This window comes from Phyllobates terribilis, unplaced genomic scaffold (assembly GCF_046119375.1).
Source record: "Phyllobates terribilis strain yellow unplaced genomic scaffold, ASM4611937v1 Scaffold_12__6_contigs__length_324123572, whole genome shotgun sequence".
NCBI lineage: Eukaryota > Metazoa > Chordata > Amphibia > Anura > Dendrobatidae > Phyllobates > Phyllobates terribilis.
The window spans coordinates 41288106-41311567 of NW_027362772.1; positions in this window are offsets into that span (position 1 = coordinate 41288106).

The following is a 23462-nucleotide window of genomic DNA, read 5'->3' on the forward strand; positions in this document are numbered from 1 at the left end:
CAGCTGAAGCCAATGTCTTCTGCAATAAAAGTAAAATAATAAACCAACATCATCCTTACCTTTCCATGGTTCCCAGGACAGCTTCAGCTCTGCTACATCGAGATGACAGGCTGGACCGCAGCAGAAAGCTGCCATCCAGACTGTCATCCCGCGGACACTGAGAAGCGCAGGCTTGCTTGCGCTCTGCAGTGTCTGGCTGTGACGGCATAAAGATGAGACAAGTTCATGTCCAATGAACTCGGCTCACCTCATGCACGTCACTGACAGCGTGGGAGAATTCTCCTGCACTCAGCACTTCAGCGTGAGAATTCTCCCACGCTGTCAGTGACTTACATGAGGTCAGCTGAGTTCATTGGACATGAATGAGCTCACCTCATGCACGTCACTGACAGCGTGGGAAAATTCTCACGCTGAAGCGCTGAGTGCAGGAGAATGGCATCTTCCGGGACCTTCTCTACTCCTGCGTAGTGGTGTACCTGGACGACATCTTGGTCTTCTCTCCGGATCTCCAGGCTCACCGGAGGGATGTTCGTCAGGTCCTGCTCAGGCTCAGGCAGAACCACCTCTACTCTAAATATGAGAACTGCCTCTTTGAGCAGACCTCGCTTCCATTTTGGGGCTACATAATTTCTCAGACCGGCCTTCGAATGGATCCTGAGAAAACTGTCTGCCATCAAGAAGTGACCCCGACCAGAGGGGTTGAAGGCTATTCAGTAGAGATGAGCGTTGTTCTACTCAAACTGTTCGCCAATCTCAAATTCGAGCTGTTTTGGGCGGTGTTCGAGCCGGTCGGCGAACACGAACGATTTGAGAAAAATTCGGCTGTTCGAGGTTATGTTCGATAACTGTTCGTTCACCAAAATCATAACTGGATTTTTTCTCAGTAATGATGAAAATTAATGTTAATACGCAGTTTGAGTGTACAGTGGGGTGGGGGGAGGGGCAGGGGATGGATCTCTGCAGGAATAATGAAGATCTCCATTTTTTTTTCTCTTTCCCGCATTTACAGTGGGGAGGTGCAATCTGTCAGCCTATCAGCAGCGCACACACGGAGCGAAGTGCTTTTTTTCACCAAGCAAGGGCATGTGTCATTGGCAGTGTATGTCACATGTCCTTGCCCTATAAGACCCAGCCATTTTCCCTGTCGCCACCATTTTCTCACTGCTGCAGCTGCGTGTTAGACGGCACCGCTGTTGCTGTGTGTGCTATACCTTGTTAATTTCAAGCCAATTTTCGCACAAATCTACAGATAGCTTGGGAGTAGGTAATAGTTGTGATTGCAGTCCTTTTAAGGACTAGGTTACAGCATTTCCTACGACTTTTATCAGGCAGGTCTGTGCTCTTAAATAGATAGATTGTGGGAGTAAAGACTAATTGTAATTGCAGTCCTTTTCAGGACTAGGTTACATCAGTTCCTATCAGATTTTGCCAGGCAGGTCTGTGCCAGTGCTGTGCAAGTTTTTTTCACAGCATTTGGCTGAATCTAGCAAAGCTAATCCTTTTTGGCCTATTTCAGAGTGTGTTAGTCAGTGGAGTAGCCTATCTGTGTTGCAAGATATACCACCTGTGTATAGAATACCAATTTTTTTACTGCACCTAGTGAAGTAAAATCTTTTGGGCATAGCATCATTCTATTAGTCCATCTATACTGACCTCCATCAGGTTGCAAATTGAATATAATTTTTTTCTGCATCTAGCTCTGAAAAAATATTTGGCCTTCTAGCAGTGTGTGGAACTTGTTCTATTAGTCCATATATACTGACCTCCATCACGTTGCAAATTCAAAATAATTTTTTGTCTGCATCTAGCTCTGCAAAAATATTTTGCCTTCTAGCAGTGTGTGGGACTTTCTCTATTAGTCCATCTAAACTAACCTCCATCAGGCTTCAAATTAAAAATAATTTTTATCTGCATCTACCTCTGAAAAAATATTTGGCCTTCTAGCTGTGTGTGGGACTTGTTCTATTAGTCCATCTATACTGACCTCCATCAGGTTGCAAATTAAAAATAATTTTTTGTCTGCATCTAGCTCTGAAAAAATATTTTTACCTTCTAGCAGTGTGTGGGACTTTCTCTATTAGTCCATCTATACTGACCTCCATCAGGCTGCAAATAGAAAATAATTTTTATCTGCATCTACCTCTGAAAAAATATTTGGGCTTCTAGCAGTGTGTGGGACTTGTTCTATTAGTCCATCTATACTGACCTCCATCAGGTTGCAAATTGAATGTAATTTTTTAATGCATCTACTTATGAAAAAATGTTTGGGCTTCTAGCAGTGTGTGGGACTTGGTCTATTAGTCCATCTATACTGATCTCCATCAGGCTGCAAATTAAAAATGATTTTTATCTGCATCCAGCTCTGAAAAAATATTTGGGCTTCTAGCTGTGTGTGGGACTTGTTCTATTAGTCCATCTATACTGACCTCCATCAGGTTGCAAATTGAATATAATTTTTTTCTGCATCTAGCTCTGAAAAAATATTTGGGCTTCTAGCAGTATGTGGGACTGGGTCTATTAGTTCATCTATACTGACCTCCATCAGGTTGCAAATTGAATATAATTTTTATCTGCATCTAGCTCTGAAAAAATATTTGGGCTTCTAGCAGTGTGTGGGACTCATTGTATTAGGCCATCTATACCAAGCTCCACCAGCTTTGAAATTAATAATAATTTTTAGCTGCATCTAGCCCTGAAAATAATTTTTCCCAATAGTGGTAGCAATAGAAATATGGGGCGCGCGCCTGGCTAACAAAAATATACGCTTCATAACACACAACACCAGCCTAGCGCACTGCATTAATAAGATGGCATCATCGTCTCTCCCAGTGCTAGGCCTACTACGCAGGCTAGCATTCCTGTGCCTAAAACACAATGTATGGGTCCGCGCTAGCCACTATGCTGAGGGGTATAAAGCTGCTGCTAACGCTTTATAACAATTCAATTGGCAGATTTTCACAGAGCTCTTCCACAACGCCCACCCATCGGGCAACAGTTGCCCACCCTCCCTATGGGATCTAGTGGCGAATAGTTGATGCCATTAATCAGAGCGTCAGTTGCCCCGTCAACGTGGCAAGCATACGGTAAGGCATGGGAAGAGTGGACACGACTAGTAGCAGGCAGACGGGTTGACCAATGTGAACAAGCCAGATCACACGTCACCATACAATTTCTCCACCAGCTAATGATGAGGGGCATATCAGGAGCGTCAGCGCAGCGGTGTCTGACCGGAGTAGCATTTCACTTCCAACTACTGAATTGGGGAGATGTGACAAAGATTCATCATCAGACAATCCATAAAAGGGTGGAAAAGGGGTCAGCCAAGTCAGGAATGTAGACGTCCCGTCCCGTGTCACTAAAACTGATTTCTCACATCATATCCCTAACACCATTAACATGACACTCACAATTTGAAGCAACACTAATGTCTACTGCATTTGTGATCGCCTTCTTCGGGGCGCTATGTATAAGCAAATTAGTCCCTCAATCCAAAATTACCACCAGTGGAGGCTTATTACACCAGGACGTAGTCATAGCCAATAATGCAATACATCTACGCATACACCAATCGAAAACGGTTCCAGCGGGCAGGGGTACTTGGGTACTTCTACAACCCACAAACGGTACACTGAGTCGGGTAACAATAGTAAAAACATATCTAACCATCAGATCACAAAGTAATTTCTTCCTATCACACATTGATGGAACGCCATTATTAAGATACCTGTTCCAAGCTAAATTTAATAAATGCATAACATCAGCAGGGAACCACCCCAAAGATTACGGGACACACTCATTCCGCATAGGTGCGGCCACGGAAGCAGCAAGAGCAGGACTGTCAGAAACGGAAGTTCAGAGGATAGGGAGATGGCGATCCACGTGTTTGGCAAGATACATAAGACCGGACTTGTTATCCTAACGTGGTTTGTTTCTTTTACAGGTGACGCTAAGCCAACAGTGTGAGTGATAGGCCACTCGTATATATATTGGGCACAAAAAAGGGCGAAAGTCCGCCCAGGCGGGAGGAAATTAGAGTTTCATAACACATATTTCAACTGGAGAGGTATTAGAGGCCTTCTATGGCCACAGGTACTAATGGAGGTAATCAAGGTAGGGAGAGAGGCAAGAGGTCCGGTCATCTTAGTTATACAGGCTGGGGGAAACGACCTAGGTCATCACAAGAGCGCATAACTAATGGCAATAATGAAACTAGACACTGAGTGCTTCAGAGAACTTTTCACAAAATTAGCTATAGTATGGTCAGAGATTGTGCCGATAGCGGTATGGCAAGGTGCGCGAGACATCACGGCCATCGAATGGACAAGGCGCGTAATAAATATTCGGAATGCAAAATTTAGAAGAGACAGAGGCGGTGTAGTGATACGACACCGACAACTGGAAGGAGATAAAGCAGGCCTCATACGGCCCGACGGTGTTCACTTAATAGATATTGGACTGGACATATTCCTGTCAGGACTCCAGGACGGAGTGGAACAAGCGTTAAGAGTGATGGGTGGGGGTCAGAGTCCTGCATATGAGTACGCTGGATCCTCCGTGGTCTGGAAATAGAGAGGACATGTTGGAGAGTTACACTTGTTGGCCAACTTGCCGGAGTGGGGACCCATGGCATGCTGCAACAAGCTGAATTATTTTAGAAATAAAATGCCTTTCTAATGGAATGAGTATAAAGAGTTAATAAAGCTGTGACCGCTCCTCACCCATCCAGTTGTAAGAGTTACATTATTGTATTGTCCATGAAAGGGGGGCGGTAGGGGGGCTGAGCGTCTGGGTTTGGTTGGGGGTCCCCACAGTCTGCCTAGGCTAGATTCATTTAAAAATTCTTATTAGATACACAGGCGGTGCAGCTTGCTACGCAGCTGGGCTACTACGCCCAAAGTATTGCCTAGGCTAGATGCAGTTAAAAATTCTACGCTGACTAGCAGACACTGAAGATTTGGAGCAGACCTCTGAGTAAACAGCTCTTCAGACTCAACCATCTGTGTTACCCCAAGCCATAGTGTATGTAGTTTCTTACAGTTAAAAGAGGGGGGTGCGACCCAACCCACCTGGAATTGATGATGCCAACGTCACGTACGACACAGCAAGGGGACTCCCAAAATTGTGGCACAGACACCACTTAACACTAGAACGCATACCTGTGGCCTTGCAGTCCCGCCCAGTTAATTGTTTTCTATTTTCTGCAAGATTACTTTAGTTAGAATTTTGAAACTCTAGGTATTCTTCATGTATATAGTTGTTTGTCATTTGAGTTTGAGTTATTCCATGTTATTTGCACACGGGCCTAAAGGGCCCCAGGTATGTGAAAGTGTAGATTTTTATGGTCATGCGTTCTAGTGTTAAGTGGCATCAATTGCCCCACTGTTGCTTAAAATGGTTGGTGATGTGATTTTACCAAATCCCCAAGCTTTTAGTCTCCCAAGGATGACACAGGGGTAGAAATGTCCTTGCGAATCCATGATTTGATCATCTTTATGAACGTGAGTCTGTCTACATTCTCAGTGGACAGCCGCGTGCGCTTATATGTCAGCACACCACCAGCAGCGCTGAACACATGTTCAGAGAGAACGCTGGCTGCTTGGCATGACAAGATCTCCAAGGTGTGAGTGGCGAACTCCGGCGATTATTCCAGATTGGAATACCAAAATGAGCAAGGGTCCAGTGACAGTCATGGCTTCGATGTTCACTTGGAGATTTTCCTGTACCATCCTCTCTAGGCATTGACTATGTGTCAGACTTCTTGTCTCCTGTGGCCTTGCAAAGGATGGTCTAAAGTGGTGAAACGATTCCACAAAATTGCTGTTACCAGCAGATACTGTGTTACTGTTACTGTTTGAGTGATGAAGACTCGACAGTCCCACCGTTGGCAAGTTAGAACTGTGAGATTCACTACGTGCACCACTGGTGTTTTGTGGAAAAGCACATGTAAGATTCTGCAACAGCGTCTGCAGATACTCCTGCATTCGTCAATACCTTTTTATGGCAGGAATTATTTCGGCAAATATACTTTTGTACCGGGGATCTAAGAGTGTGGCAACCCAGTAGTCGGGATTACTTCGAATTCTGACAATCCGGGGGTCATGTTGCAGGTAGTGCAGCAAGAAGGCACTCATGTGTCTTGCGCATCCAGAAGTACCAAGTCCTTGTTGTGTTGGTAGCGAAGTAAGAATCATGCTTCCTTCCTCTGCCCTCTCCCTCCAACCTCGCACAACAGAAATGTGATCAAGGTCTCCCTCATGTGATGAGTCTTCCAAGCCCATCGCCAGTTCGTCCTCCACTTCTTCCTCGGCTCCTGCACCTTCCTCAACAGTTTGGCTGCTACCATGCGCCCTGGTTAATCTCTCTTCCCCACCCTCCCATGCCTGCCGCCTTGGTGCTGCCAACCGTCTGGACCTTGGAGATGTTATCCCTTCCGCATACGACTCCTCCTCTACTTCCTCCACCTCCTCTTGTACCACCACCTGACTCTGAATTCTGTTTAAAGTGTGCTCCAGCATGTAAATCACCGGAATAGTCATGCTGATAATGGCATCGTCGTCAGCACTAAACATCTTCGTCGCCATTTCAAAACTGTGCATAAGGGTGTGTGGCGCCCCTGAGGGTTCAGTCGCCACAGAGTTACTGCATCTCACCCAGAGGTGTGGTATCTCACCCTCAGGTAAGGAAGGCGTATGGCTCGGGACCCTGACTCCTGCATCCAACACATACCCGCAGTGGGGGTAGGGCGAGATTGCTCCTAAGGGAGAGCACAGTCCCAGGTCCCTAGCTGGTTTGAGGGTCCTATGCAGTGGGTGCTTAGGGGAGCAGCTTAGGGGAGCACATGACAAGGAGAGTATAAATAGGAAGCCATCTTAGAAAGAGCAAGCCAGACAGAGGAGGAAAAGTGACAGGAGCAGAGACTAGGCATGAGCTCTGCTCCGGAGGCGGGCCTAGCCTGGGAGGCCCAGGACTGAAGGAGAGAAGAGAGGAGTGGGAGCTGGAAGGCTCCAGGAACCGAAGGGACCCTACGGCTACGGGCCATGCAGAAGGCCACCCGTACTCCCGCTGCTACCAGGAGGTAGAGGGGTCAGGCCAGATAAGTGGAACCGGTCCCTCAACTAGCGGAGAAACAGCAAGGCTCAACTAGAAACCGGAGGCTGCTGCATTTCATGTACTGCAGGCCAAAGTCCACACCAGTCTCACTAAGAAGGTAGCCTCATAGGACCCAGGGGACGGAACACACGTCACCCGCCAAGGCCCGAGAATACCGGTAGAAGTGTCACTGGGTGTGAGGTGCAGGGAGAAGGCCAGAGAAAGGACACACAGAAGGGGGTCCTGCTAAGTACTCCGGAGATATCTGGGGGTGGACTGAGCCCCTCACTGAGTATGCACAGCACGACGGGGGAGATTGCTCTGGTACCTTTAATCTGGACTACAACAACTGTGAGTAATATCTTGAGACGGCATCACACGGACTCTGTGTTCATTACTGACTCCCTGCACTACAACCACCATCATCTACCCACACTGCTCTGAAGCTACACTCTTCCTGTGGTGAGTAATAATACCGTTGCTGCAAAACCACCAGCTTCAGAGGACTGTTCCGCAGCGACAGCCCCTTTGGCCGCACTCCACAGGTGGCATAGTCAGACATTATAAAATCCATATATACAAATTTCCATTGGATTGACCGCCCTGGGTCACGGACTGGGTCACCACCACAGTGACTACAACCCCCAGCGTCTACCGGCCCGGCTCGGGGTACCCCATGGCCCAGGGGGCGCGTCAACTTCATAGGTCCCTGATCTGAGACCACTCCTGCAGCGTGATTTGCCCCACCTCTGGATCTTGTTGGCCCAGGCTATACGTCAGAACGTATTGCACCAGGGCTTGTCGGTGCTGCCACAGTCGCTGCAACATGTGCAGAGTTGAATTCCACCGTGTCGGCACATCGCATTTCAGCCGGTGAACTGGCAAGCCCAACGACTTCTGTAGAGATGTAAGTCGTTGAACTGCGGGATGCGAACGGCGGACGTGAGCACACAGCGACCGTGCCCTCTGCAGAAGGCCATCTAGTCCAGGATAGTGGGCTAAAAATTGCTGGACAACCAGGTTAAACGCGTGAGCCATACAAGGCACGTGTGTGACATTGCCCTGGCGAAGTGACGCACCCAGGTTTGCAGCATTGTCGCACATGGCCTTCCCTGGTTGCAGGTCCAGTGGAGACAACCTTTCATGAAACTGGGTCTCCAGAGCTGACCACAACTCCTCAGCTGTGTGACTCACATTTCCCAGACATTTCAAAGTAAACACTGATGCCGTTGAGCCCTGCTGCCAGCATAGTAAGGAGGTGTGCAGGATTCCTTCTACGCAGTTAGAAAGCAGGTCTCATTACCAGACAGGCTTTGGGTGCAGGAGGAGGACCGAGAGGAGGTTGAGGAGGCAGAAGCAGTAGAGGAACTTCGAGATAAAGAGGATTGACACACAACTCGTGGGGACGGTAAGACTTGGACAGCAGCCCCTTGTCCTGCTGTCACCATAGTTACCCAGTGCCCAGTCAGCGACATGTAACGCCCCTGTCCATGCCTTCTCGTCCAAGTGTCTGTGGTGAAGTGCACCCTGTCACACACACAGTTTCTCAAAGAAGCGGTGATGTTGTGTGCGACATGCTAGTGGAGCGCAGGCACACCTTTCTTTGAGAAGTAGTGCCGACTGGGCATCTGGTACTGGGGCACTGTGACGGACATAAGGTCTCGAAAACCCTCTGTGTCCACCAGGCGGAAAGGCAGCATTTCTGTAGCCAACAGCTTGCAGATGGTGAAATTCAACCTCTTAGCTTTCTCATGGCTAGGAGGAAATGGTCTTTTACTTGTCCACATCTGAGGGACCGAGGGCTGGCTGTTGTGCTTAGACGGTGTTGAGTAGGGTGTCCCCGGCAAACTGCCGGTCTGTGAGGAAGATGCAGGCGGACATGTTAGGTTGCCTTGATCCAAAGGTGGTGCTCTCGATGTCGGAGAGCGCTCAACACTAGCAGGTGTTTCCACTTCCCAATGAACTGACGACCTGCCAATCACACTGGCTGTTGCGGGTAAAGAGGTTGCAGGTCTGCGTCCAAAAACATGTGTGACTGCTGTCCCCCCAGTCACAGAGGATGAATAGGCTGCGGATGCACAAGATGGGGCAGACGGTGGCTGGCCCAGCCGGCTAGGCCGCATTGTAGCACAGTGAGCTTCCCACTGCAACTTATGCTTCATATCCATGTGACGGTACATGCATGAAGTACTCAAACTATGGATTTTTTGGCCTCTACTTAGCTTTTGCTGACAAATATTACAGATAACACGAGTTGGGTCATCCTTATCGATCTGAATAAATGCCCAGGCTATGCAAGGCTTAGAGCCCATGTGACCTGAAGAGCCACTACGACTTGTGGTCAGAGGCAGAGTTGTGGTTGAGAATGCAGTTGTTGACGTGCTTCCAGTACTCCGTCTCTGTTCAGGAAGGTGCAACCTAACCTCGTCGTCAATAGCATTTGTGATGCCCCGCTGTGCTTGGTATCACAGATCCTAGAAGAGTGCATTGATGGAATCCTCCACAAGAGGCCCCCATAAACATTCACACATCTCCACCTTCCACCTCAGACCAGCAGAGGGAGCCCGTTAGGGATATAAATAGGGAAGGTGGAGCTAGGCAGTTCAGTTCCTCTGAAGAGTTCCTGCAGTTGAGAAGCCTAAGAGAGGTCAGTCTGCAGTGGAGCTCAGTCTAGTCTAGAGAACGCAGTTAATAGTTCAGCAGTGGAGCACGAGGCTCCTGCTTGCTAGATTCAGGGAGCCCAGATAGAGCTTAAGGTGTGCCGGTGCCGTAAGATCAGTGAAGCGCGGCAAGCTGCCGTTAGTGTGTATAGCCTAGTGAGGGCCCGAGTAGGCCGAAGGTGAGTTAGTACATAAGGGGCAGAGGAGCTTAACCAGCTCACCCCGAAGCATTTACCGGACACAGGATCCGAGCTTACCGGTATCTCTATGACCCAGTAAGGCATAACCGGAATCCCTGGAGAACTACAAGTCCCAGGATCGCTAAGGTGCTGATGTGTAACAGAGCCAGGAGATGCTTAGGCCCCGCATACTGGGAGCGTGAACTCCAAGAGAAGGCCCTACCACAAGGTCAGCCAGCGCAGGACAGAGACAAAGTTAGGCCTAGCTCCAGGCAGGTCAGAAACTTACTACGCAGAGGCAAGAAACAGAAGGCCCTACACCCGCTCATTGGGGAGGATCCTGATATGCACCCTTAACCCTACAGTGCTCCGGGATGTGCCTGAATTTCCACCAGTAAAAGGTACTGAAGTGACTACCGTGTCCATTCCCGTTCTTGCTCTGACCCAGCTGGGTCTTGCCTGTCCTGCATTCCCCCTGCATACGCTTTTCTGAGACCTAGGTCCACCTGTGGGGAGCTATACCATCGAGCTGCCTTATCACCGGCCTCAGTGGACTGCTGCAGCGCTTGTGCTTGTCACCAGATACCACAGGTGGCGTCATGAACTTTTATAAAATTAACAATTATCCACCCTTTTAAAGAGAGACCCCAGGGGACGGGCCAGGGAGCCGACCACCGCGACATCCCCAAGGCCAGGCAAATGCCCGGGTACCGAGTCATCTCCATCCCCAGGGCTAGTCACATCCTCCTCCACCTCCTCTGCTGACCTCATCGACTGGCTGACTGTGGGTTGACAGTAAGTGGGATCTCCAACCTCGTCATCATCACCCTGTGTGTTATCACACCGGTCGTCCTCAGAGCCAACCTCTTCCTGCCCTGACCGAAAAGTAAAGTTGTCGCTCCAATCAGGTATTTGAGTCTCATCATCGTCTTCATCATTGTCTCCACCAACAGGAGTTACAGTTTGGGAACAAGGGTCTACATTATGCTCAGAACCTTCTTCATCTGGTCCTGGATCCGACTTATAAAGATTCTGGGCATCAGATCAGATCATTTCCTCATCTGGATTAACAGAAGCTCTGGAGCAGACCTCCGTTTCCCAGGCTATAGTATGAGTAAACAGCTGTGCAGACTCAACCATCTGTGCTACCCCATACTCAGACGGGCAGCTGGAGACTTGGGAGCTGTGAGGAAGCAAGTGCGATTGGGGTGACACCTCTGAGAACTGGAGTATTTGTGATGTTGAAATTGAGGTGATGGAGAGCCCACTTGAAGGAGCACTTGATATCCGTTGAAGCACCTGCTGTTTTTGTGCCTCATTTAGAATTTGTAGCGATGGGCGTGTTCGCAAGAATGGGATCGTATCACATTGTCCACGAAAAGAAGTCGACATCTTAGTTTGGCTGGAAGATGGTCTTTCTTCTGCAGATGTTACTCCCTCCCCACCGTGGGGGGCCTCGACCCACCGGCGGACAGGCACCAGAATTGGGATAGGGGGGCTGGCCGTCAGGGTCCACCGCGGCTCTGGCACAAACCCGGCGACACAGAGGTGGCACGGGCAGGAACGGACTGGCCGTGTCGGCTTCTCACTTTTTGGATTTTAGAAGGGCATGACATGCCTATATCTGTGTCTCCCCCTCCTTTTACTCCTCCACCTCTTTTCTTTTCGCATGACTATATGTACTTGTCACTTTTCCATGTGTTAGTTGTGTCTTCTGAGCAGTTTGTCAGCTTTTGGACACCTTTGAAGGTGTTTTCTATGTGTTTCTATGTGTTTTTGTTTGCCTGCCATTGGTTTTAACGGTGTTCGAAGGTGTTCGACGAACCGAACCGAACTCGAACACCACGGGGGTGGCTCAACACTACTATTCAGCGGTTCCTGGGCTTCGCCAACTACTACCGCCTCTTCATACCGCACTTCTCTTCCCGGACTGTCCCAATCTCTGCGCTCACCCGTAAAGGCACTAATCCCAGAGAATGGCCGCCCGAAGCAGAGGAAGCCTTTCTCTCCTTAAAACAGGCTTTCTCTTCCGCCCCGGTGCTGCATCGCCCGGACGGCAACAAGCAGTTCTTCCTGGAAGTTGACGCCTCCTCCTCTGGAGCCGGAGCGGTACATACCCAAAAATCGTCTTCCGGGAGAATGGTAACCTGCGGCTTCTTCTCCAAACTCTTCTCCTCTCCTGAACGCAACTATTCTATAGGAGACCGAGAGTTATTGGCCATTAAGCTGGCATTGGAGGAGTGGCGTTACCTGCTCTAGGGGGCTCTTCACCCGGAAATAATTTACACTGACCACAAGAACTTGGCTTACCTCCAGAGTGCCCAGAGACTTAACCCGCGCCAAGCCCGGTGGTCCTTGTTTTTTGCTCGCTTTGATTTTGTTCTTCATTTTCGCCCGGCTGACAAAAACATCAAAGCGGATGCCTTGTCCCGATCCTTTCTGGTGTCTGATCTCGAGGAGGAACCCAAACACATCATCGATCCCGCCAGAGTAATACAGGTGGCCCCCGTGAGTCTAAATCGTCTCCCTCCCGGTAAGACGTTCGTAACGGTACCAGATCGGGAGAAGATCCTACACTGGGGTCACTCGTCTAAACTAGCTGGCCACGCCGGTCAGAAAAAGACCCTCCAGCTTATTACCCGGCACTACTGGTGGCCTACCCTGCACAAGGACGTAATAGACTTTGTTTCTGCCTGTGTGTCCTGCGCCCGCAACAAGGTTCCGAGACACCTGCCAGCCGGTCGCCTCCTTCTGCTTCCTGTACCTGCTGCCCCCTGGCAGCATATAGCTATGGACTTCATAACAGATCTCCCTGTCTCTGCCGGTTGTACAGTCATTTGGGTGGTCACTGACCGCTTTTCCAAAATGGCTCATTTCATTCCCCTGCCAGGCCTCCCGTCTGCACCAGAGCTGGCTAAAGACTTTATCCGCCACATCTTCCGTCTTCATGGCCTGCCCCTCCACATCGTGTCGGATCATGGGGTTCAGTTCACCTTACGCTTCTGGAGAGCCACATGTAAACTGCTAGACGTCACCCTGGACTTCTCCTCCGCTTACCATCCACAGTCCAAAGGTCAAGTGGAGCGGATCAATCAGATCCTGACCAGTTACCTCTGGCACTTCGTTAATGCCCACCATTCAGACTGGGTGGATCTTCTGACATGGGCCGAATTCTCTTACAACAATCACGAGAGCGAATCTTCCTCCAAATCCCCGTTTTTTGTAGTCTTCGGTCAGCATCCTCGGATCCCATTTCCCTTCTCCACCTCGGTGGATAATCTGGCTGCGGAATCTCTCGTTAGCGAATTTTCCTCCATTTGGGAGAGTACCCGATCAGCACTCCTTCAGTCGTCCGAGCGAATGAAAAAACACGCTGACAAAAAATGCCTGGATCCTCCACAATTCCGTCCTGGAGATAAAGTCTGGCTCTCGTCCAAGTATGTCCGGCTCAAGGTTCCTTCCTACAAGTTAGGGCCTCGGTTCATCGGCCCACTGGAGGTTATCAATCAGATCAACCCGGTGGCCTATAAATTGAAACTCCCGGCCAACTTGCGGATCCCTAACTCCTTCCATGTATCTCTCCTCAAACCCGTGGTATTTAACTCTTTTTCCAAGTCTACAGGTACGCCTCCTGCTCCGGTTTCCGCTGAAAACGAGTTTGAGGTAGAGAACATTCTGGCCAGCAAAAGGGTAAGAGGAAAGACCTTTTATCTAGTAGATTGGAAGGGGTTTGGTCCTGAGGAGAGAACTTGGGAGCCCCGGGAGAACATCCATGCCCCTCTCATGCTTGCTAAATTTCTGTCTGGCCTAAAAAAGGGGGGGACCTAAAGGGGGGGTACTGTAGCGTCGGCGTCCCTGCCTCCTGCTAGGCAGGGACGATGTTCCCCTCACCTCTCTGCGCCGTGTCCGGCGTCTTCCTCCCACTCTGCTGGCAGTGCGCGCTCCTTCCCTGCCACGGTGCTTAGGGCGCGCGCACGCTCCCCCTGTCTTGAAGGGGCCGCGCGCGCCATCCTAGGGAGTCCCCGGCCAATGGCCGGAGGACTTCACCATATATAAGGCACCTCCTCCAAAATGGAGGTGCCCGAGCAATGTTGTAGCACAGTTCATCACTCTGCTTCAGCCCTCAGGTCCCGTTTCCAGTTACCTGCCAGTTACCTGCCAGTTTCCTGTCTGATACCTGCCTGTCTCGTGTCTACCTACTACTATTCCTGCGGTCCGACAGTCTGCCTACCAGCCCTGCCAGTCTGTCTATGGATCCGTCTGTCCGCTCACCAGGAAGCGCACATCTGCTACCTGCCTGCTAGCCTACCTGGAGGCTCCGACGTAACGTGCTGTGACCACCTGCCTGTCCAGAGACTCTTGCCCGCTCTCCTGGGAGCACTCACCTGCTACCTGTCTGCTAGCCTACCTAGAGGCTCCGCCGTCACGTGCTGTGACCACCTGCCTGTCCAGAGACTCTTGCCCGCTCACCTGGGAGCACTCACCTGCTCTCTGTCTGCTAGCCTACCTGGAGGCTCCGCCGTCACGTGCTGTGACCACCTGCCTGTCCAGAGACTCTTGCCCGCTCACCTGGGAGCGCTCATCTGCTACCTGCCTTTTAGCCTACCTGGAGGCTTTGCCGTCACGTGCTGTGACCACCTGCCTGTCCAGAGACTCTTGCTCGCTCACCTGGGAGCGTCCACCCTCTACCAGCCTGCTAGCCTACCTGGAGGCTCTGCTGTCACTTGCCGTGATCACCCTCCTGTCAAGAGACTGTCCCGGTCACTTGCTGTGACTTCCTGCTCGTTTACCCAGAGACTGTCCCAGTCACTTGCCGTGACCACCTGACCGTTTACCCAGAGACTGTCCCGGTCACTTGCCGTGACCACCTGACCGTTTACCCAGAGACTGTCCCGGTCACTTGCCGTGACCACCTGCCCGTTTACCCAGAAACTGTCCCTGTCGCTTGCTGTGACTACCAGCCCGTCTTCCCTGGGCGCCACCCGCTTCTTTACAAGGACCGCCCCCTTGTATAGTTGCTCAGAGGTTCCGCCTCCCAGACCCGTTACATAGTGTCTCCCTGACTGGTCAGACACAAATATATCTGTTTAAAAGAGTCTGGTGTAGGCGAGAGAAATAGAACTGTGGCTTTACAGATCCACGGGTTAAATCTCTGTATTATCCTGCTTTTGGCATTTTTTGCCGTAAAAAAATAACTAAATAGTGTCTCCCTGACTGATCAGACACCAATATATCTGTTTAAAAGTGTCTGGTGTAGGACATAGAAATAGAATTGTGGTTTTGCAGTTCCATCGGTCAAATCTCTATATTATCCTGCTTTTGGCATTTTTTGCCCCAAAAAAAACTGTAATAGTGTCTCCCTGACTGGTCAGACAACAATATTTCCGTTTAAAAGAGTCTGGTGTATGTGAGATAAATAGAACTGTGGTTTTGCAGTTCCACGTGTCAAATCTCTGTATTATCCTGCTTTTGGCATTTTTTACCATAAAAACTGTAATAGTGTGTACCTGACTGGTCAGACATCAATATATCTAATTAAAAGAATCTGGTGTGAGCCAGAGAAATAGAAATGTGGTTTTTCAGTTCTATGGGTCAAATCTCTGTAGTATCCTGCTTTTGGCATTTTTTGCCATAAAAAAATCTGTAATAGTGTCTCCCTGACTGGTCAAACACCAATATATCTGTTTAAAAGAGTCTGGTGTATGCTATATAAATAGAATTGTGATTTTGCTGTTCCATTGGTCAAATCTCTGTATTATCCTGCTTTTTGCACTTTTTGCCGTAAAAAATAACTAAAATAGTTTCTCCCTGACTGATATGACACCAATATATCTGTTTAAAAGAGTCTGGTGTAGGCCATAGAAATAGAATTGTGGTTTTGCAGTTCCATCGGTCAAATCTCTGTATTATCCTGCTTTTGACATTTTTTCCCTAAAAAAACTGTAATAGTGTCTCCCTGAATGGTCTGTCACCAATGTATCTGTTTAAAAGAGTCTGGTGTATACCAGATAAATAGAGCTGTGGTTTTGCAGATCCAAGTCTATGTATTATCCTGCTTTTGGCATTTTTTGCCGTAAAAAACCCCTGTAATAGCGTCTCCTGACTGGTCAAACACCAATATGTCTAATTAAAAGAGTCTGGTGTAGGCCAGGGAAATAGAACTGTGGTTTTGCTTTTCCACGGGTCGAATCTCTGTATTATCCTGGTTTTGGCATTTTTTGCCGTAAAAAAAAAACTGTAATAGTGTCTGCATAAATAGACAGACACCAATATATCTGTTTAAAAGAGTCTGGTGTAGACCAGAGAAATAGATGTGTGGTTTTGCAGTTCCACGTGTCAAATCTCTGTATTATTCTGCATATGTCATTTTTTGTCGTAAACAAAAACTGTAATAGTGTCTCCCTGACTGGTCAGACTTCAAAATATCTGTTTAAAAGTGTCTGGTGTAGGCCAGAGATATAGAAATGTTTTTCTGCAGTTCCACGCATCAAATCTATGTATTATCCTGCTTTTGGCATTTTTTTCCGTAAAAAAAAAACTTAAATTGTGTCTCCCTGACTGATCAGACACCAATATATCTGTTTAAAAGAGTCTGGTGTATACCAGATGAATAGAACTGTGGTTTTGCAGATCCACGTGTCAAGTCTATGTATTATCCTGCTTTTGGCATTTTTTACCGTAAAAAAAACTGTAAAAGCGTCTCCTGACTAGTCAAACACCAATATGTCTAATTAAAAGAGTCTGGTGTAGGCCAGAGAAATAGAACTGTGGTTTTGCAGTTCCACAGGTCAAATCTCTGTATTATCCTGCTTTTGGCATTTTTTGCCGTAAAAAAAACCTTTAATTGTGTCTCCCTGACTAGTCAGACACCAATATATCTGTTTAAAAGAGTCTGATATAGGCCAGAGAAATAGAACTGTGGTTTTGCAGTTCCACGGGTCTATTCTCTGTAGGATCCTGCTTTTGGCATTTTTTGCCATTAAAAAAAACTGTAATAGTGTCTCCATGACAGGTCAGACAACGTTATATTTTATTAAAAGAGTCTGGTGTAGGCCAGAGAATTAGAACTGTGGTTTTGCAGTTCCACGGGTCAAATCTCTGTAATATCCTGCGTTTGGCATTTTTTGCCATAAAAAAATCTGTAATAGTGTCTCCGTGACAGGTGAGACACCAATATATCTGTTTAAAAGAGTATGGTGTAGGCAAGAGAAACATAACTGTGGTTTTGCAGTTCCAAGGTTCAAATCTCTGTATTTTACTGCTTTTGGCATTTTTTGCCATGAAAAAAAAACTGTAATAGTGTCTCCCTGACTGGTCAGACACCAATATATAAAATTAAAAGAGTCTGGCGTAGGCCAGAGATATAGAACTGTGGTTTTGCAGTTCCACGGGTTAAATCTCTGTTGTATCCTGCTTTTGGCATTTTTTGCCGTAAAAAAACTGTAATAGTGTGTACCTGACTGGTCAGACACCAATATATCTAATTAAAAGAATCTGGTGTAGGCCAGAGAAATAGAACTGTGGTTTTGCGGTTCCACGTGTCAAATCTCTGTATTATCCTGCTTTTGGCATTTTTTGCCATAAATAAAGCTGTAGTATTGTCTCCCTGACTGGTGAGACACCAATATATCTGTTTTAAAGAGTCTGGTGTAGGCCAGAGAAATAGAACTGTGGTTTTGCAGTTCCACGTGTCAAATCTCTGTATTATCCTGCTTTTGGCATTTTTTGCCGTAAAAAAACTGTAATAGTGTGTACCTGACTGGTCAGACACCAATATATCTAATTAAATGAGTCTGGTGTAGGCCAGAGAATTAGAACTGTGGTTTTGTAGTTCCACGGTTCAAATCTCTGCATTATCCTGCTTTTGGCTTTTTTTTGTCGTAAAAAAAACTGTAATAGTGTCTCCCTGACTGGTCAGACTTCAATATATCTGTTTAAAAAGGTCTGGTGTAAGCAAGAGATAAAGGAATGATTTTTGCAGTTCCACGGGTCAAATCTCTGTAGTATCCTGCTTTTGGCATCTTTTGCTGTAAAAAATACCTGGAATAGTGTCTCCCTGACTGGTCAGACACTAATATATCTGTTTAAAAGAGTCTGATGTAGTCCAGAGAAATAAAACTGTTGTTTTGCAGCTCCAACGGTCAAATCTCTGAATTATCCTGCTTTTGGAATTTTTTGTCGTAAAAAAACTGAAATAGTGTCTCCCTGACTGATCAGACTTCAATATATCTGTTTAAAAGCGTCTGGTGTAGGCCAGAGATATAGAAATGATTTTTGCAGTTCCATGGGTCAAATCTCTGTATTATCCTGCTTTTGGCATTTTTTGCCGTAAAAAAAACCTGGAATAGTGTCTCCCTGACTGGTCAGACACTTATATGTCTGTTTAAAAGGGTCTGATGAAGGCCAGAGAAATAGAACTGTGGTTTTGCAGTTCCATGGGTTAAATCTCTGTATTATCTTGCTTTTGGCATTTTTAGCCTTAAAAAAATCTGTATTATTGTTTCCATGACAGGTCACACACCGTTATATCTAATTAACAGGGTCTGGTGTAGGCCAGAGAAATAGAACTGTGGTTTTGCAGTTCCACGGGTCTAATCTCTGTATTATCCTGCTTTTGGCATTTTTTGACGTAAAAAAATTGTAATAGTGTCTCCCTGAATGGTGTGTCACCAATGTATCTGTTTAAAAGAGTCTGGTGTAGGCCAGAGTAATAGAACTGTGGTTTTGTGGTTCCACGCGTCAAATCTCTGCATTATCCTGCTTTTGGCACTTTTTGCCTTAAAGAAACTGTAATAGTGTCTCCCTGAATGGTCTGTCACCAATGTATCTGTTTAAAAGAGTCTGGTGTAGGCCAGAGAAATAGAACTGTGGTTTTGCAGTTCCACGGGTCTAATCTCTGTATTATCCTGCTTTTGGCATTTTTTGACGTAAAAAAATTGTAATAGTGTCTCCCTGAATGGTGTGTCACCAATGTATCTGTTTAAAAGAGTCTGGTGTATACCAGATAATTAGAACTGTGGTTTTGCAGATCCACGTGTCAAGTCTATGTATTATCCTGCTTTTGGCATTTTTTGCCATAAAAAAAAACCGTAATAGTGTATCCCTGACTGGTCAGACACTTATATGTCTGTTTTAAAGGATCTGGTGTAGTCCAGAGAAATAGAACTGTTGTTTTGCAGTTCCACGGGTAAAATCTCTGTATTATCCTGCTTTGGGCATTTTTTGCCGTAAAAAAAACCTGGAATAGTGTCTACCTGACTGGTCAGACACTTATATGTCTGTTTAAAAGGATCTGGTGTAGGCCAGAGATATAGTAATGTTTTTCTGCAGCTCCACCTGTCAAATCTCTGTAGTATCCTGCTTTTGGCATCTTTTGCCGTAAAAAAAACCTGTAATAGTATCTCCCTGACTGGTCAGACACTAATATATCTGTTTAAAAGAGTCTTAGGTAGTCCAGAGAAATAGAACTGTTGTTTTGCAGTTCCACGGGTCAAATCTCTGTATTATCCTGCTTTTGGCATTTTTTGTAGTAAAAAAAAACTGTAATGGTGTCTCCCTGACTGGTCAGACTTTAATATACCTGTTTAAAAGTGTCTGGTGTAGGCCAGAGATATAGAAATAATTTTTGCAGTTCCATGGGTCAAATGTCTGTATTATCCTGCTTTTAGAATTTTTTGCCGTAAAAAAAACCTGGAATAGTGTCTCCCTGACTGGTCAGACACCAATATATCTGATTAAATGAGTCTGGTGTAGTCCAGAGAAATAGATCTGTGGTTTTGCAGTTCCACCGGTCAAATCTCTCTATTGTCCTGCTTTTGGCATTTTTTGCCGTAAAAAAAAAAATTGTAATAGTCTCTCCCTGACTGGCCAGACACCAATATATCTGATTAAATGAGTCTGGTGTAGTCCAGAGAAATAGATCTGTGGTTTTGCAGTTCCACCGGTCAAATCTCTCTATTATCCTGCTTTTGGCATTTTTTGCCGTAAAAAACCTGCAATAGTGTGTACCTGACAGGTCAGACACCAATATAGCTAATTAATTGAGTCTGGTGTAGGCCAGAGAATTAGAACTGTGGTTTTGCAGATCCACGTGTCAAGTCTATGTATTATCCTGCTTTTGGCATTTTTTGCCATAAAAAAAAACCGTAATAGTGTATCCCTGACTGGTCAGACACTTATATGTCTGTTTTAAAGGATCTGGTGTAGTCCAGAGAAATAGAACTGTTGTTTTGCAGTTCCACGGGTAAAATCTCTGTATTATCCTGCTTTGGGCATTTTTTGCCGTAAAAAAAACCTGGAATAGTGTCTACCTGACTGGTCAGACACTTATATGTCTGTTTAAAAGGATCTGGTGTAGGCCAGAGATATAGGAATGTTTTTCTGCAGCTCCACCTGTCAAATCTCTGTAGTATCCTGCTTTTGGCATCTTTTGCCGTAAAAAAAACCTGTAATAGTATCTCCCTGACTGGTCAGACACTAATATATCTGTTTAAAAGAGTCTTAGGTAGTCCAGAGAAATAGAACTGTTGTTTTGCAGTTCCACGGGTCAAATCTCTGTATTATCCTGCTTATGGCATTTTTTGTAGTAAAAAAAAACTGTAATGGTGTCTCCCTGACTGGTCAGACTTTAATATACCTGTTTAAAAGTGTCTGGTGTAGGCCAGAGATATAGAAATAATTTTTGCAGTTCCATGGGTCAAATGTCTGTATTATCCTGCTTTTAGAATTTTTTGCCGTAAAAAAAAACTGGAATAGTGTCTCCCTGACTGGTCAGACACCAATATATCTGATTAAATGAGTCTGGTGTAGTCCAGAGAAATAGATCTGTGGTTTTGCATTTCCACCGGTCAAATCTCTCTATTATCCTGCTTTTGGCATTTTTTGCCGTAAAAAAAAAAATTGTAATAGTCTCTCCCTGACTGGCCAGACACCAATATATCTGATTAAATGAGTCTGGTGTAGTCCAGAGAAATAGATCTGTGGTTTTGCAGTTCCACCGGTCAAATCTCTCTATTATCCTGCTTTTGGCATTTTTTGCCGTAAAAAACCTGCAATAGTGTGTACCTGACAGGTCAGACACCAATATAGCTAATTCATTGAGTCTGGTGTAGGCCAGAGAATTAGAATTGTGGTTTTGTAGTTCCACGGTTCAAATCTCTGCATTATCCTGCTTTTGACATTTTATGATGTAAAAATATTTTTATTACTGTCTCCCTGACTGGTCAGACACAAATATATCTGTTTTAAAGAGTCTGGTGTTGGACTGAGATATAGAAATATTTTTCTGCAGTTCCACCGGTCAAATATCTGTATTATCCTGCTTTTGGCATCTTTTGCCGTAAAAAAAAACCTGAAATAGTGTCTCCCTGACTAGTCAGACACCAATATATTTAATTAAAAGAATCTGGTGTATGCCAGAGAAATAGAACTGTGGCTTTGCAGTTCCATGGGTCAAATCTCTGTATTATCCTGCTTTTGGCATCTTTTGCCGTAAAAAAAAAAAATTGTAATAGTCTCTCCCTGACTGGTCAGACACCAATATATCTAATTAAATGAGTCTGGTGTAGGCCAGAGAAATAGAACTGTGAGTTTGCGCTTCCACGGGTAAATCTCTGTATTATCCTGCTTTTGGCATTTTTTGCCATAAAAAAAAACTAAAATAGTGTCTTCCTGACTGATCAGACACCAATATATCTGTTTAAAATAGTCTGGTGTAGGCCAGAGAATTAGAACTGTGGTTTTGCAGTTCCACGGGTCTAATCTCTGTATTATCCTTCTTTTGGCATTTTTAGCTGTAAAAAAAACTGTAATAGTGTCTCCCTGACTGATCAGACTTCAATATATCTGTTTAAAAGCGTCTGGTGTAGGCCAGAGATATAGAAATGATTTTTGCAGTTCCACGGGTCAAATCTCTGTATTATCCTGCTTTTGGCATTTTTTGCCGTAAAAAAAACCTGGAATAGTGTCTCCCTGACTGGTCAGACACTTATATGTCTGTTTAAAAGAGTCTGATGAAGGCCAGAGAAATAGTACTGTGGTTTTGCAGCTCCATGGGTCAAATCTCTGTAGTATCCTGCTTTTGGCAATTTTTGCTGTTATAAAAAACTGTAATAGTGCCTCCCTAAATGGTCAGACACCAATATATCTGTTTAAAAGAGTCTGGTGTAGGCCAGAGAAATAGAACTGTGGTTCTGCAGTTCCACGGGTCAAATCTCTGTATTATCCTGCTTTTGGCATTTTTTGTCATAAAAAAAAACTGTAATAGTGTCTTCCTGACTGGTCAGACTTCAATATATCTGTTTAAAAGCGTCTGGTGTAGGCAAGAGATATAGAAATTTTTTCTGCAGTTCCACGGGTCAAATCTTTGTATTATCCTGCTTTTGGCATTTTTTGCCGTAAAACAAACCTGGAATAGTGTCTCCCTGACTGGTCAGACACTAATATATCTGTTTTAAAAGAGTCTGATGTTGGCCAGAGAAATAGAACTGTGATTTTGCAGTTCCATGGGTCAAATCTCTGTAGTATCCTGCTTTTGGAATTTTTTCCCGTTAAAAAAAACTGTAATAGTGTCTCACTAACTGGTCAGACACCAAAATATCTGTTTAAAAGATTCTGGTGCATGACAGATAAGTAGAACTGTGGTTTTGCATTTCCACGTGTCAAATCTCTTTATTATCCTGGTTTTGGCATTTTTTGACGTAAAAAAAACTGTAATAGTGGCTCACTGACTGGTCAGACACCGATATATATGTTTAAAAGACACTGGTGTAGGCCAGAGAAATAGATTTGTGGTTTTGCAGTTCCACGGGTCAAATCTCTGTATTATCCTGCTTTTTTCATTCTTTGTAGTAAACAAAAACTGTAATAGTGTCTCCCTGACTGGTCAGACTTCAAAATATCTGTTAAAAAGGGTCTGGTGTAGGCCAGAGATATAGAAATGTTTTTCTGCAGTTCCACGGGTCAAATCTCTGTATTATCCTGCTTTTGGCATTTTTTGCCGTAAAAAAAACCTGGAATAGTGTCTCCCAAACTGGTCAGACAACAATATATCTGTTTAAAAGAGTTTGGTGTAGGCCAGAGTAATAGAAATGTGGTTTTGCAGTTCCATGGGTCAAATCTCTGTATTCTCTTGCTTTTGGCATTTTTGCCATAAAAAAAACTATAATAGTGTCTCCCTGACAAGTCAGACACCGTTATATCTAATTAAAAGAGTCTGGTGTAGGCCAGAGAAATATAACTGTGGTTTTGTGGTTCCACAGGTCAAATCTCTGTATTATCCTGCTTTTGGCATTTTTTGCCATAATAAAACTGTAATAGTGTGTACCTGACTGGTCAGACGCCAATATATCTGTTTAAAAGAGTCTGGTATATGAAAGATAAATTGAACTGTGGTTTTGCAGTTCCACGGGTGAAATCTCTGTATTATCCTGCTTTTGCCATTTTTTGCCATAAAAAAACTGTAAAAGTGTTTACCTGACTGGTCAGACATCAATATATCTAATTAAAAGAATCTTGAGTAGGCCAGAGAAATCGA